The sequence below is a fragment of the Anabrus simplex genome, chromosome 4, assembly GCF_040414725.1.
Source record: "Anabrus simplex isolate iqAnaSimp1 chromosome 4, ASM4041472v1, whole genome shotgun sequence".
Taxonomy (NCBI): Eukaryota; Metazoa; Arthropoda; class Insecta; order Orthoptera; family Tettigoniidae; genus Anabrus; species Anabrus simplex.
Genome location: NC_090268.1, coordinates 453,630,746 through 453,647,576, shown reverse-complemented (window position 1 = coordinate 453,647,576; position 16,831 = coordinate 453,630,746). Strand labels below are relative to the sequence as shown.

Here is a 16,831-nt window from a genome sequence, read left to right as displayed (position 1 = left end):
CGGCCCTTATCAGGGCCATCAATTTTATTCCCCAAGAGAGCATATTATGTCAGTCACTGTCCAAGGCTGGAACCCTGGCCTCTCCTATCTCTGCCTCCTAAACAGGCTAGTTTGTCTCATTGCGGGGCGACTCACTCTTCAAATTTCATTATTATTGTACTTAACTACATTTTTCTTTATCCTTACTTACTGCACTTTTGCTGTTGCTGTTGTTGTTGTTATTATTATTATTATTATTATTATTATTATTATTATTATTATTACTATCACGTCCTAGATATTAATTAATGAATTATTGTACTCAATACTCAAGATTATTATTATTATTATTATTATTATTATTATTATTATTATTATTGTTATTATTATTATATTCTGTTACTCTTAGATTTTTCCTTGAACCTAGAGGAACCACTAGCTTTTTTTCTTTTCGTTTTCCTTCTATCCTAGACCAGAGAGACAATAACTACTCTTCTAGGAAATTTTGGTGGCCCTGAAAAGGGCCGTTTGGTAAAGCTCCAGCCATAAGACAAGCACCGGACTTAGGCACGTTCGCCACGGATGCGGCGGGCGAGCTGGATGTCCTTAGGCATGATGGTGACACGCTTGGCGTGGATGGCACACAAGTTGGTGTCTTCAAAAAGACCCACCAGGTAGGCCTCACTGGCCTCCTGCAAGGCCATGACAGCCGAGCTCTGGAAGCGCAGGTCGGTCTTGAAGTCCTGAGCTATCTCTCTCACCAGCCGCTGGAAGGGCAGCTTGCGGATCAGAAGCTCAGTGCTCTTCTGGTAGCGTCTGATCTCACGCAGGGCCACGGTACCGGGCCTGTAGCGATGAGGCTTCTTCACTCCTCCGGTGGCAGGCGCGCTCTTACGGGCAGCCTTGGTGGCCAGTTGCTTGCGCGGGGCCTTGCCTCCGGTAGATTTACGTGCAGTCTGCTTAGTACGGGCCATCACGTGCTCACTGTCGACTCGTCCCAGGAAGAATGGTTCGGGGGCTTGCTGCCCGACTGTTTTATTGCTTCGCTTCCCCCACCCTCGGTAGCAGCTGCACTCCCATTGGCCGGGCGGTGCTGACGTCACCGGGGCCAGGCACTTTCAACAAAAGCGAGGGGCCTCGAGTGCCAGCCGCATTCTAGCTCTGAACTCGCAGCTCTACTGATCTATCATGACCGGACGAGGCAAGGGAGGCAAGGGACTCGGCAAAGGAGGCGCCAAGCGTCACAGGAAGGTGCTCCGAGACAACATCCAGGGCATCACTAAGCCTGCCATCAGACGTCTCGCTCGCAGAGGTGGAGTCAAGCGTATTTCGGGACTTATCTACGAGGAGACCCGTGGCGTGCTCAAGGTATTCCTGGAGAACGTTATCCGGGATGCCGTCACCTACACCGAGCACGCCAAGAGGAAGACCGTGACCGCCATGGATGTCGTCTATGCTCTCAAGAGGCAGGGACGCACCCTGTACGGTTTTGGTGGTTAAGTCTCCTCCGAGCGTGCTCCCGTTTGTGAGCATGCAGTATTTAAAAAACGGCCCTTTTCAGGGCCACCACTTACCTCTCAAAAGAGCACAGAGTCCCACTTACAGTACTCCTCTAACGTAGCTTGCGCTATTCTCCCTCTCAAAACAGTCATCTCCCCGAAACCTGCACGGAAAAAAGCCCTCATTATCAGTTATGATGTCTACATTTTAATGCTAACAAGAGAAAACAAACATTATCTTCCTTGCTGTGCACGTCTAAAAGACAAAGTATTGTAAATATACTACTTTAAGTATCCTTTCCTTTCCTTTCTAGTTAAGTGTGTGTTCTTACATGCATAGGTTGGTAGTATCCAGCAGTCAAGAACAGAATTATACAGCATAAATGAAATGAAAAGAAATCTATAATGTACTTCCTTCTTCCTTCCCTTCTGAAAATTAAATATTAAGAGGGGCCTGGAGCTACCTTACTCATTTCCCCCTTAAATAAATAACCTCAAAGGAAAGGCTATTCTTGTGCTCTCCTGGCTAATGTTACAGATGCCCTCATATTTGCAGTGTCTCATTATTGTTATTATTATCATTATTATTAGGAGAGTTGTCTGAACTGCTCTATCACTTCAGGATTTCTCCATACTTCTGCTAAGATAGCTATAGCAGCATGATAGACAAACAGCTCTTATCTTAAGGAGTTGGTGGCCCTGAAAAGGGCCGTTTATTTATATTTTTCCGGTGAGCCAACGCCCTGACCGAGAACAGGAACTTAAGCCTTCTTCTCGGTCTTCTTAGGCAGGAGCACTGCCTGGATGTTGGGCAGAACACCACCCTGGGCAATGGTCACTCCAGACAGCAACTTGTTCAACTCCTCGTCGTTACGGATGGCCAACTGTAAGTGACGAGGGATGATCCTGGTCTTCTTGTTGTCACGGGCTGCATTGCCCGCCAACTCAAGAACTTCAGCTGCCAGGTATTCCATGACTGCAGCCAGGTACACAGGAGCCCCAGCACCCACTCGCTCAGCGTAGTTTCCCTTGCGGAGGAGACGGTGGATACGGCCGACAGGGAACTGCAGGCCTGCACGGCTGGAGCGACTCTTGGACTTGCCCTTCACTTTTCCTCCCTTTCCTCGTCCTGACATGATGCTATGATGCTCTGCTGCTCTACTTCGAAGGGAAAATGATACCGAATCACTCTGCGCACCAGTTTTGTAGCCTGCAAGGTTGCTCAACGTTACGAGCCAACCAATAAGGCTGCAGTAAGCTTGCGCTCATTGGCTAGTCGCATGCAGCCCTCTCGGTCTTAAAAAGAATTGCAAGGGGGCCGAAAAATTTACTTTCTAGGAGACATCCCAGACAACCATGCCACCCAAGACAAGCGGAAAGGCAGCCAAGAAAGCCGGCAAGGCCCAGAAGAACATCTCCAAGGGAGACAAGAAGAAGAAGCGCAAGAGGAAGGAAAGCTATGCCATCTACATCTACAAGGTGCTTAAACAGGTACATCCTGATACTGGCATCTCCAGCAAGGCGATGAGCATCATGAACAGCTTTGTCAACGACATCTTCGAGCGCATCGCCGCTGAGGCTTCCCGTCTGGCCCACTACAACAAGCGCTCCACCATCACCAGTCGGGAGATCCAGACTGCCGTCCGCCTCCTGTTGCCCGGTGAGCTGGCCAAGCACGCCGTCAGTGAGGGTACCAAGGCAGTTACCAAATACACCAGCTCCAAGTAAGGTGCCAGGTTTTCTGCCTTGCTGCATTCTTAACAAACGGCCCTTTTCAGGGCCACCACACCTTTAAAAAAAAGAGCAGCATCTGTTAGCCTTGTTATCAACTCCACTCTGATTTTATCTATCTGTCCTACTTCATATACATCGAAAGACAGTGCAAAACATTCAAATCATAAGCTAAGGAGGGAAGAACTACTACTACTACTACTACTACATTACCTTATTGCTAAAAATCCTCCTGCTTTGTCCTTTACAATGAAAACCAGACCAAGCCCCATGGCACTACAGCCCCTAAGCAAGCAGGCTGAGTGGACCTCAAAGCAGCCATTAGATCGAGGTAAAATTCCTTTGCCTGGCCGGGAATTGAACCCGGGCCCCCCAGCTACGAGGCAGGCACGCTGCCCCTGCGCTACAGCGCCGGCCCCTTCACAACCACCTTCAGTAATTATTATTATTATTATTATTATTATTATTACAACCCTCGACACTTCCCGTGTGTGTGTGCGCGCGCGCGCCAGCGCGCGCGTTTTTTTGGGGTTAGGTTACGAGAAGTGGGGTTAAGTCGAGTTAGGGTACGTTTCGCCGCGGAGCGCGACAACCACCCGCGCCCGCTCCGCGACGGCGACCTCCGAGCACACCCCTGCACCATTGCCAACGCCCCCGCGCCACAAAGACCTCCAGGAAACTCGCTTTGCGGTTCGTATGGACGTTTCAAGCTCCGTTCTCTCGCCAACGGCCATACCATGTTGAATACACCGGTTCTCGTCCGATCACCGCAGTTAAGCAACATTGGGCGTGGTCAGTACTTGGATGGGTGACCGCTTGGGAACACCACGTGCCGTTGGCTCAATTCCCTTTTTACCAAGTTTCCCAGTCCCAGTACGACAACTTACTTTCAACTTTTGCCTCAGGCCAGCAGAAATTGCTTAAATCACGTTTTTTGTTACGTCTGAAACTAGCTAGACCTTTTGCTGCTCTTCGACCCCGTGGCTATACAGGAACGAAGCTTAGCGTAGTATTGCATTTCCTCCTAGGTGACCGGCCTAACCTGGCGGCGGCGACATCATCATCATCGTTGTTGTTATTATTATTATTATTATTATTATTATTATTATTATTATTATTATTATTATTATTATTATTCGTCGTCTCTCTCTCTCTCTCTCTCTCTCTCTCTCTCTCTCTCTCTGTGTGTGTGTGTGTGTGTGTGTGTGTGTGTGTGTGTGTGTGTGTGTGTGTCGACCTAGGGGACCCTTGCTGAGCCTAGCACCGCTTCCAATTACTCGTGCCAGGATTTTAACTTTCGTACCTCCTATCGTACGTCCCTATGTCTAAACTTGCTGTTCTTATTCTTTTAGGTTAGTGTAGCTTATCCTGCAGGCCTCTTATGGCACATAACATCATTCTACGTCCTATTTCTCCCAATATTAAGATTATTAAAGGGCGGAACGAGGCTTCTAAACTCCCCGCCCACCTTGAAAATCGCGAGGAAGGTGGTTTCCATGCAACGTCATCGACACTGTCGTGATTACAATGAAAGCCATGTCCTAGCAACCGACCGCGGCATTTAGCAGCCCCTCAAAGAGTCGAACAATTTCCTTTTATGTTCTTTCAGGTAAGTAGCTATTCAAATTACGACACGGTTCGGCAATAAGTTACAAGTTTGTAGTACGCTCGTGTCTCTCCCGGGCTTCCTTACGAACGGTAGGGCACCAGTGCAGTACAGTGGCCTACACACAGCCCGCTATCTTCGAAGTGCGTGTGTTGCGATGTAACGTAGTTTTGAAGCCTAGGAACTTGTAAAACTCTTTCATTTCTATCAAAGACGAGACGCCCTTCAAATAAGACTGAGAAGGTAACCTTTTGACGACAAGGGTTAGTTCAAAGAGTCGTGACGTTTTAGGTTAGGTGAAGGGAGGAAAGCACTCGTTTTTGTTGTTTGTACGTCAGCTGACCGATCTTTTGGCAAGTGATAAATTGAGTAGAACGAATCGGAACTCCGTATAGTTACTGTTACCGTCCTAGAATTAAAATTAGACCATTCTGAGCCCTACTTGACAGGTTCGACACCGGCTCACTCGTGTGATATTTCGATGGTCTGTAGATATGGGCGCATAAAAAGAACTCCTGCGGGACAAACTTCCGGCACCTCGGCATCTACGAAAGGCGTAAGATAATAGTGAACATAACCTTACTAGTAGTACCACCACCACCATTACTGCTACTAATACGACTATTACTTAAGGCAGTGGACAATTTCGAACTCAAGCAATAATGTGTCCTTTTGCTGACCACCTGATCACTGCCTCTTGCCTTACTACTACAGGCTAGCGTTCAAGGAAAGAAAGAAAGAAAGAAAGAAAGAAAGAAATAAGTTACCGTTCTTCCCAAGTCAGGTTAGGATTTCTGCATCAGACACGGCTAGGGCTGATCGTGGATCTACTAGTACCTAACATGCTAAATTGTGCTCCGTTATATCATCACCAGTCGTGAAGTCACACCTGCATCTTCTAATTACAGGGTAGATGCTACATATTTCGGGCAATATATAACCCAGGTTTGGCTTGGATAACCTAAAAATATTCAGGTACTGGGTCTGGCCTGGTTATATCAAGTGTCACCCTAGATCAGCAGGGCTAAGAATCATCAGGTCTCTGTCATGAATTTAAATGGCTTAGTACCCCTCATTATGGTGTACTTCTCTTCATATTTGAGGGAAGAGGAGTAAAACTTAAAACTTTATTGCCTGTCTTAAACCACCTACTTTCTTTGGGGTATTGTCTAGCACAAACTTCTAAGGCGACCACATCACACAGCCCGATGCTCGAATACTGCTTGGGCAGGGGTGTAGGTGGTGGTTAGTGGTTGCAAGAAGGGTCCTGGAAGGGAGGGATAATAAGCCAGTACGCCACTTGCTCTTAAGTCTGTACCTTTCATTATACGGTTTCATTAACTATTTTTTACACCTGCCCTGTAGTATGGTACCATTTAGTAAGAGGTCTCTAGAGTTTGGCCTAGTACAACCTTCAATGAAAGTAGTTTTCAGGAGTGGTTAGGTACCCCTATACTTACTTTCTTTCTTTCTTTCTTTCTTTCTTTCTTTCTTTCTTTCTTGGATTACAAGGTGTCGGTAAAGCAGCTGATCGTTGCTTATGTACAAAAAAATGTTCATACATGGGCTTTCATTCGCTGAGGTAAATGATAATGATAATAATAATAATAATAATAATAATAATAATAATAATAATAATAATAATAATAATAATGGCAAGAACACAAAGGGTCCTTTTCTCTGCAGCTGATTTTTAGCATGAAGGACAGAGGCTGTCATGATGATGATGATTACCGAGTGATACCGTTAAGCTAAAACCCAGTAGGGGATTAATATTAACAGCAGGGAACGTTGTGCAGAATCATTCAGTAAAGATGTAATGGCAGGGGGAGGGGGGGAAGAGGGCGTTCAGTATAATACACCATCAACCCAAGTACAGTGCATATTTAGCTCTATGTTATGTAATGCTCTCTCTGCTCTCTGTACCTTTATTTGGCCCTACAACTTGTCTCACCAAGTGAAGGAGATCTTACACATAGTTACTGTACTGTACTTAATTTCACGCTGACTTCAACTGCTAGTAGGATACGCACGTCGAACCATGCAGAAACCTGCACGATTTCAAACGACTGCCGACTAGATAGCGACTAGGCCGAAGAAAGAAAGGGCATCTTATAAATCGAGAGCGACAATTCATTTTCGAGGTTAGGGTTACCGCTTGGTTCTCTTAGCCAAAGAAATCATGAAACCATTTTGCGAGTAAAAACTGATGTTACCTGAATTTTGGATACAGTTATTACTACCATCATCATCATCATCATCATCATCATCATCATCATCGTCATACGCTACTCTGTATGATGAAGGTGGGTAGCAAGATCGAGTCTCGGCGCGATCAGTTGGCTTCAAATTCTGCTTCACCTCGTTCAGAGTATACATATTCAAGGTAAAAACACTAGCTTCTCTCAAAAAATAAACTCCTATTGAAGGGTCATTAAACACAACTTCTTCTTCTTCTTCTTCTTCTTCTTCTTCTTCTTCTTCTTCTTCTTCTTCTTCTTCTTATTATTATTATTATTATTATTATTATTATTATTATTATTATTATTATTATTATTATTATTATTATTATTTTCCTTTCTTTCTTTCTTTCTTTCTTTCTGTCTTTCTTTCTTTCTTTCTTTCTTTCTTTCTTTCTTTCTTTCAGGACCATTTAAGTGAGATGTTAGCTGTATGAGTGTTGCAGCACCTCAAACCTTTACATTTTTTCCCTTGTAAGTTGTGGCAATGTCTTGCAGAGAAGTTTGTTGGGAAACCATGGTCCTTCCTTCCTTCCTTCCTTCCTTCCTTCCTTCCTTCCTTCCTTCCTTCCTTCCTTCCTTCCTTCCAATAAATCTGCTGAGTTGCTGTCTCAAAGGGTCTCTCATCCTAAAGAAATTTGACCGAAGGTAAGGGATGTTGCCAGGTCTATCAAACTGACAGACTTATCATCTCCTGGTACAGGAAATCTGTTCTTTGAAGAGTCTGGACTGACTGCCCCTTCCTCCGTCACGGTGTTCTCGATCCTGCCTTCGCAGCCCACTGGAGGCAGTAAGATACGACTCACAATGCCTCCATCCAGCAGGCGAGGGGTGAAGCCTCTCCTGAGGCGGTACAGGCTCTGTAGCGAACTGGAAATTTAATTATGCCCTAAGAAACATCTAGAGGTTCCCTTGGGCAGGCTGTCCCTTTTCCCAACCTGAGCTTTCGACCCCCGACAGGGGCTGAAAGCTGCTGGATGTGAGAGACTGTACAGAGTTGAGAGCCTTATAAATAGAGGCCTAAAGGCTAGGACTTTACGAGATTGGCGCTACCAGCAGGAAAGCAGGAGTCGAACGAGTCATGGAGGCTAGCTTCTAACTTATGTCCTTTATCCTGTAGGTCCTTTCAAGCAAAGCTACAAGAGGCAGATTACAGCAGGTCTGCTTCACTCTGTGGAAAACTACCTAAAGGCTGACTTGCCTTTGCTCTCACTCGGAAGGGGTTAGAGCCTGAGGATGGCCGTTCAGCTCCATTGCTAGAGGAAGGATTGGGCTTCCTTCAGGTAAGAGGGGGTCACTCCCGGGGGCGTCGCGACGACGACGGCCGCCCCTAAACGTCGGCATGGAGAGGCGGCTGGTGAAATGCTGCCCATCGAACGCACCTCCATCAGGACGCCCGAAGCAAGGTGACGAGTACTTCTGCCACCTGAGGAGCAGCGTCAAACCTTTGACTATCCCTTCCTAACCGAACCCTGATTGTAACCCACCCCTTAAAGACGCAGGGAGCACGAGAAAGGAGCTAGGAAGCACGTCCCCAACTTGTCGCCGCGCAACCCACCCGACAGCCAGCCACTGCTGTTTCCTGCGCGGTCCGAGTAGCCTGATACACTCAGATAACCAGGGGAGCGCGCGAACACATTCTCATCGTGACCATGGCTGACACAGCAACAGCATCGGCAGCATCTGCACCCGCCTCGGCTCCGGCCCAGGCGTCGCCCAAGAAGAGCAAGGCTTCTGCATCGAAGAAACCTCGCACCAAGCCTGCCCATCCGAAAACCTCCGAGATGGTGGGCAGTGCCATCAAGAGCCTGAAGGAACGAGGTGGATCTTCTCTGCAGGCTATCAAGAAGTACATCTCTGCCAACTACAAGGTGGACTCTGAGAAGCTGGCCCCTTTCATCAAGAAGTACCTGAAATCTGCCGTGGCTTCCGGAGAGCTGGTCCAGACCAAGGGGAAGGGAGCTTCAGGTTCCTTCAAGCTCGCTTCGGCTGCCAAGCCGGAGAAGGCCAGCGCAGCCCCTGTCAAGCGGTCCGCTGCCCCCAAGGAGAAGCGCATCCCCAAGGCGAAGAAGGCTGGTGGAGCCAAGGCTGCAGCCAAGAAAGCCATTTCCAAAAAGCCTGCCGAGAAGAAGAAGGCCGCTCCTGCTCCCAAACCCAAGCAGAAGGCTCCTTCCAAGGCTAAGAAGGCCGCCAAGGTGCCCACTAAGAAACCTAAGGCACCTAAGCCTAAAAAGGCCGCTAAGCCCAAGGCCTCGCCTAAAAAGGCACCAGCAAAAAGGAAGTGAGGACATTTCATGTTCTTGCTTCCTTCTACACGCACCTCTTGCTCTCGTAGGAGCAGAGGAAAAACGGCCCTTATCAGGGCCATCAATTTTATTCCCCAAGAGAGCATATTATGTCAGTCACTGTCCAAGGCTGGAACCCTGGCCTCTCCTATCTCTGCCTCCTAAACAGGCTAGTTTGTCTCATTGCGGGGCGACTCACTCTTCAAATTTCATTATTATTGTACTTAACTACATTTTTCTTTATCCTTACTTACTGCACTTTTGCTGTTGCTGTTGTTGTTGTTATTATTATTATTATTATTATTATTATTATTATTATTATTATTACTATCACGTCCTAGATATTAATTAATGAATTATTGTACTCAATACTCAAGATTATTATTATTATTATTATTATTATTATTATTATTATTATTATTGTTATTATTATTATATTCTGTTACTCTTAGATTTTTCCTTGAACCTAGAGGAACCACTAGCTTTTTTTCTTTTCGTTTTCCTTCTATCCTAGACCAGAGAGACAATAACTACTCTTCTAGGAAATTTTGGTGGCCCTGAAAAGGGCCGTTTGGTAAAGCTCCAGCCATAAGACAAGCACCGGACTTAGGCACGTTCGCCACGGATGCGGCGGGCGAGCTGGATGTCCTTAGGCATGATGGTGACACGCTTGGCGTGGATGGCACACAAGTTGGTGTCTTCAAAAAGACCCACCAGGTAGGCCTCACTGGCCTCCTGCAAGGCCATGACAGCCGAGCTCTGGAAGCGCAGGTCGGTCTTGAAGTCCTGAGCTATCTCTCTCACCAGCCGCTGGAAGGGCAGCTTGCGGATCAGAAGCTCAGTGCTCTTCTGGTAGCGTCTGATCTCACGCAGGGCCACGGTACCGGGCCTGTAGCGATGAGGCTTCTTCACTCCTCCGGTGGCAGGCGCGCTCTTACGGGCAGCCTTGGTGGCCAGTTGCTTGCGCGGGGCCTTGCCTCCGGTAGATTTACGTGCAGTCTGCTTAGTACGGGCCATCACGTGCTCACTGTCGACTCGTCCCAGGAAGAATGGTTCGGGGCCATGCCCCAAGTCTCATACAGAAACCAGAGATTAGGTTCTGTTGAGGATTGTAGCCCTCCGACCGATTAGGTCTTGGGTGCTATCTCCTTCACAGATATGCTGGACAGAATGATGGTATGTGGTAGGGGAGTCCAGTTTCAAACATCGTAACTGGTCAGAATATGACCTGCGCCCCGTAAGGGGCGACGCACGTAGGAGGCCCTGGTTTGAGCCAGGGCTTATCATTAGGTTATAGTTTGTTCGTGCGTTGAGATGGGGTAGTAAGCTGGTGTGACGTGGGTCACCCATCCAGGTGGACGCCACGCCCAATGTTGCTTAACCATCAATGATAAAGTGCTAGAAGAAGAAGGTGAGGAAGTGAGTGTACGACTGACTCAGGGAGTGAGGGTGACTGATAGGGGCTACTTGGCAGGGGATAACCACGTGACTTGGAGGGAGGTGGGTGTCTTGGGCTAATATACTATTAGCTGTCTGTTGGGCATGGGGGGGAGTACTGGATTAGCTTGGGGGGACAGTAGACTGATTAGTAGGCGTAGGAGGTGGTTGGTTTCCTGGTTGGGTTGGGGGATGGTACCATGGTAGGAGGCAGGGATGGTACTATGGTAGGAGGGAGGTAGGTTGGGGTGAGGTGGGGGTTTGGAAGTGTGTAAGTGTCTGGAGTTCTTGTAGTGGGCTCTAACTGCCTGCTTGATGTAGGGGCAGCCAGGATATGAGGCAGCGTGACTGCCTTCGCAGTTCGCGCACCTCGCCTGGTCCCTTGGTATTGTGCAATCGGTATGGCGGTGGGGGCCTCCACACCGGTTGCAGCGAGTGCCTTCCGTGCATGAAGCAGCGGTGTGGTTGAGCTTAAGGCAGTTAAAGCATTGTGTGACTAAGGATGGGGAGGTAGTGTTGAGTGTTTTATGGGGAGTTGGTGTGTTGGTGCGTGAGGTGAGCCTGGGGGCAGGTTTTCTGCGCCTCCTCCCAGTCTGCGTGTTTTTGTCATGTGTGAATGGGATATGGTCACTAGGACCAGATCCCGTGTCTGTTAGTGTGGGTGGGGGGTTGGTCTGGGCTTCAGTGGACTGGGTAGGTGGGGGAGTGGGTGCTGGAGCGGTAACAGTGGCAGTGAAAGTAGGAGACTGAGTAGTAGAGTTGTCAGATAGGTTAATGACTATGGGAGGTGGAATGTCTGCTTGCTTGAGCTTATTCAGGATGGTCTGCATGGATTTATTGTAGGTGGGGGTGATTATCATATGGTTATTATGTGTTTCTTCAATGACGGCTATGTGGTGGGATATGATGGGTTCTATGGCTTGAATGACGGATTGACGGGTGAGAGGTACTGGTCCAGGTTTAGATAACGGAATAAGAATGAAATTGCATTTAGAAGAGATGGGGAAGGGAGTGTCTTTGCGGGTGTAGTGGAAGGGATGTTCGAAGGGATGTTCTTCATCTTCTTCTGGTTCTTCTTCTTCCACTTGCTGTTGGTCTTCTTTTGGAGATGCGGTGAAGAGACGATGTTCTAGGTTATTGTCATGAAGTATTTGAGCGATTGGTTGGCAAGAGGAAGGGTCTTTGGGGAAGACATAGACGATGTTGGTTTCTGGATCTTCGTTTACATCATGGATTAGAGGGGTTTGAGAGTGAAGGAGGGTTGCAATTTTCATTCTGTGCTTACGGAGTGAGGATTTGGATTTGTTTGGAGGTGAGCGTATGGCAACACAGTGAGATTCAGGATTGGTGTGAGTGAAGTCGATGGTCATAGGGATATTGAAGTTTAAATATGGGCCCCAGCTACTCAATCCACCGGGGGGAGCCATATTATGAGATGAGGTGGACATGGTAGGTGAGGGAGCGGGGGTACTGGGACTTGGTAGGAGCTAGCACTGCTTGGTCAAACTCTAATGAGGACCTGGGGATGCTCGAAGTGGGTACCAGTCGTGCCAGGTGTAGTTTTTGACCGGGTCGCGCCGGGACAAGGCACGAACAGGTGACCACACTAGGAGCCTGACAAATTTGCTGAAGGCGGTGGAGTGCAGGCTGGCTGTCTGAGTGTCCACACCGGACGACTTCCCTGGTGGGAATATGAGAGACCGCAGAACGACTTGTAGGAGTATATGCAGAAAGTCGGACCGCCCTGGGAACGGCAAGATGGCGGCCGATGCCGGGACTCTCTGGAGCGGCTGGCGGTCGGTGACTGGGGGCGAGCCGGGGCTCGCTTGGCAGGAAGCTCGGTGTAGCGCTCCAAGTGGCTGTGGGCGGTACTGAGAGTACCGCAGGCGAAGCAGTCAACGGGAGACGACAGTATGCTGGCGGGTGACAGGAGACTTGCTCGGGCTGGGCTCTCTGGTGATGTTGTCAGCTCAGAGCATAGGCTTGGAATGAATGGTTCGGGGGCTTGCTGCCCGACTGTTTTATTGCTTCGCTTCCCCCACCCTCGGTAGCAGCTGCACTCCCATTGGCCGGGCGGTGCTGACGTCACCGGGGCCAGGCACTTTCAACAAAAGCGAGGGGCCTCGAGTGCCAGCCGCATTCTAGCTCTGAACTCGCAGCTCTACTGATCTATCATGACCGGACGAGGCAAGGGAGGCAAGGGACTCGGCAAAGGAGGCGCCAAGCGTCACAGGAAGGTGCTCCGAGACAACATCCAGGGCATCACTAAGCCTGCCATCAGACGTCTCGCTCGCAGAGGTGGAGTCAAGCGTATTTCGGGACTTATCTACGAGGAGACCCGTGGCGTGCTCAAGGTATTCCTGGAGAACGTTATCCGGGATGCCGTCACCTACACCGAGCACGCCAAGAGGAAGACCGTGACCGCCATGGATGTCGTCTATGCTCTCAAGAGGCAGGGACGCACCCTGTACGGTTTTGGTGGTTAAGTCTCCTCCGAGCGTGCTCCCGTTTGTGAGCATGCAGTATTTAAAAAACGGCCCTTTTCAGGGCCACCACTTACCTCTCAAAAGAGCACAGAGTCCCACTTACAGTACTCCTCTAACGTAGCTTGCGCTATTCTCCCTCTCAAAACAGTCATCTCCCCGAAACCTGCACGGAAAAAAGCCCTCATTATCAGTTATGATGTCTACATTTTAATGCTAACAAGAGAAAACAAACATTATCTTCCTTGCTGTGCACGTCTAAAAGACAAAGTATTGTAAATATACTACTTTAAGTATCCTTTCCTTTCCTTTCTAGTTAAGTGTGTGTTCTTACATGCATAGGTTGGTAGTATCCAGCAGTCAAGAACAGAATTATACAGCATAAATGAAATGAAAAGAAATCTATAATGTACTTCCTTCTTCCTTCCCTTCTGAAAATTAAATATTAAGAGGGGCCTGGAGCTACCTTACTCATTTCCCCCTTAAATAAATAACCTCAAAGGAAAGGCTATTCTTGTGCTCTCCTGGCTAATGTTACAGATGCCCTCATATTTGCAGTGTCTCATTATTGTTATTATTATCATTATTATTAGGAGAGTTGTCTGAACTGCTCTATCACTTCAGGATTTCTCCATACTTCTGCTAAGATAGCTATAGCAGCATGATAGACAAACAGCTCTTATCTTAAGGAGTTGGTGGCCCTGAAAAGGGCCGTTTATTTATATTTTTCCGGTGAGCCAACGCCCTGACCGAGAACAGGAACTTAAGCCTTCTTCTCGGTCTTCTTAGGCAGGAGCACTGCCTGGATGTTGGGCAGAACACCACCCTGGGCAATGGTCACTCCAGACAGCAACTTGTTCAACTCCTCGTCGTTACGGATGGCCAACTGTAAGTGACGAGGGATGATCCTGGTCTTCTTGTTGTCACGGGCTGCATTGCCCGCCAACTCAAGAACTTCAGCTGCCAGGTATTCCATGACTGCAGCCAGGTACACAGGAGCCCCAGCACCCACTCGCTCAGCGTAGTTTCCCTTGCGGAGGAGACGGTGGATACGGCCGACAGGGAACTGCAGGCCTGCACGGCTGGAGCGACTCTTGGACTTGCCCTTCACTTTTCCTCCCTTTCCTCGTCCTGACATGATGCTATGATGCTCTGCTGCTCTACTTCGAAGGGAAAATGATACCGAATCACTCTGCGCACCAGTTTTGTAGCCTGCAAGGTTGCTCAACGTTACGAGCCAACCAATAAGGCTGCAGTAAGCTTGCGCTCATTGGCTAGTCGCATGCAGCCCTCTCGGTCTTAAAAAGAATTGCAAGGGGGCCGAAAAATTTACTTTCTAGGAGACATCCCAGACAACCATGCCACCCAAGACAAGCGGAAAGGCAGCCAAGAAAGCCGGCAAGGCCCAGAAGAACATCTCCAAGGGAGACAAGAAGAAGAAGCGCAAGAGGAAGGAAAGCTATGCCATCTACATCTACAAGGTGCTTAAACAGGTACATCCTGATACTGGCATCTCCAGCAAGGCGATGAGCATCATGAACAGCTTTGTCAACGACATCTTCGAGCGCATCGCCGCTGAGGCTTCCCGTCTGGCCCACTACAACAAGCGCTCCACCATCACCAGTCGGGAGATCCAGACTGCCGTCCGCCTCCTGTTGCCCGGTGAGCTGGCCAAGCACGCCGTCAGTGAGGGTACCAAGGCAGTTACCAAATACACCAGCTCCAAGTAAGGTGCCAGGTTTTCTGCCTTGCTGCATTCTTAACAAACGGCCCTTTTCAGGGCCACCACACCTTTAAAAAAAAGAGCAGCATCTGTTAGCCTTGTTATCAACTCCACTCTGATTTTATCTATCTGTCCTACTTCATATACATCGAAAGACAGTGCAAAACATTCAAATCATAAGCTAAGGAGGGAAGAACTACTACTACTACTACTACTACATTACCTTATTGCTAAAAATCCTCCTGCTTTGTCCTTTACAATGAAAACCAGACCAAGCCCCATGGCACTACAGCCCCTAAGCAAGCAGGCTGAGTGGACCTCAAAGCAGCCATTAGATCGAGGTAAAATTCCTTTGCCTGGCCGGGAATTGAACCCGGGCCCCCCAGCTACGAGGCAGGCACGCTGCCCCTGCGCTACAGCGCCGGCCCCTTCACAACCACCTTCAGTAATTATTATTATTATTATTATTATTATTATTACAACCCTCGACACTTCCCGTGTGTGTGTGCGCGCGCGCGCCAGCGCGCGCGTTTTTTTGGGGTTAGGTTACGAGAAGTGGGGTTAAGTCGAGTTAGGGTACGTTTCGCCGCGGAGCGCGACAACCACCCGCGCCCGCTCCGCGACGGCGACCTCCGAGCACACCCCTGCACCATTGCCAACGCCCCCGCGCCACAAAGACCTCCAGGAAACTCGCTTTGCGGTTCGTATGGACGTTTCAAGCTCCGTTCTCTCGCCAACGGCCATACCATGTTGAATACACCGGTTCTCGTCCGATCACCGCAGTTAAGCAACATTGGGCGTGGTCAGTACTTGGATGGGTGACCGCTTGGGAACACCACGTGCCGTTGGCTCAATTCCCTTTTTACCAAGTTTCCCAGTCCCAGTACGACAACTTACTTTCAACTTTTGCCTCAGGCCAGCAGAAATTGCTTAAATCACGTTTTTTGTTACGTCTGAAACTAGCTAGACCTTTTGCTGCTCTTCGACCCCGTGGCTATACAGGAACGAAGCTTAGCGTAGTATTGCATTTCCTCCTAGGTGACCGGCCTAACCTGGCGGCGGCGACATCATCATCATCGTTGTTGTTATTATTATTATTATTATTATTATTATTATTATTATTATTATTATTATTATTATTATTATTATTCGTCGTCTCTCTCTCTCTCTCTCTCTCTCTCTCTCTCTCTCTGTGTGTGTGTGTGTGTGTGTGTGTGTGTGTGTGTGTGTGTGTGTGTGTGTCGACCTAGGGGACCCTTGCTGAGCCTAGCACCGCTTCCAATTACTCGTGCCAGGATTTTAACTTTCGTACCTCCTATCGTACGTCCCTATGTCTAAACTTGCTGTTCTTATTCTTTTAGGTTAGTGTAGCTTATCCTGCAGGCCTCTTATGGCACATAACATCATTCTACGTCCTATTTCTCCCAATATTAAGATTATTAAAGGGCGGAACGAGGCTTCTAAACTCCCCGCCCACCTTGAAAATCGCGAGGAAGGTGGTTTCCATGCAACGTCATCGACACTGTCGTGATTACAATGAAAGCCATGTCCTAGCAACCGACCGCGGCATTTAGCAGCCCCTCAAAGAGTCGAACAATTTCCTTTTATGTTCTTTCAGGTAAGTAGCTATTCAAATTACGACACGGTTCGGCAATAAGTTACAAGTTTGTAGTACGCTCGTGTCTCTCCCGGGCTTCCTTACGAACGGTAGGGCACCAGTGCAGTACAGTGGCCTACACACAGCCCGCTATCTTCGAAGTGCGTGTGTTGCGATGTAACGTAGTTTTGAAGCCTAGGAACTTGTAAAACTCTTTCATTTCTATCAAAGACGAGACGCCCTTCAAATAA

General features: G+C 48.3%; 2 non-coding genes across 2 annotated transcripts; both read left to right on the top strand.

Annotated features, from left to right (window-relative positions):
• Positions 1 to 3,931: 3,931 nt before the first annotated feature.
• LOC137500733 (5S ribosomal RNA) lies at positions 3,932 to 4,050 on the top strand. Its single transcript, XR_011018234.1, has one exon. It is a non-coding gene; the product is annotated as a 5S ribosomal RNA (ribosomal RNA).
• An 11,665-nt stretch (positions 4,051 to 15,715) lies between these two features.
• On the top strand, positions 15,716 to 15,834 carry LOC137500732 (5S ribosomal RNA). The gene has a single exon (XR_011018233.1). It is a non-coding gene; the product is annotated as a 5S ribosomal RNA (ribosomal RNA).
• The last annotated feature ends 997 nt before the right edge of the window (positions 15,835 to 16,831 follow it).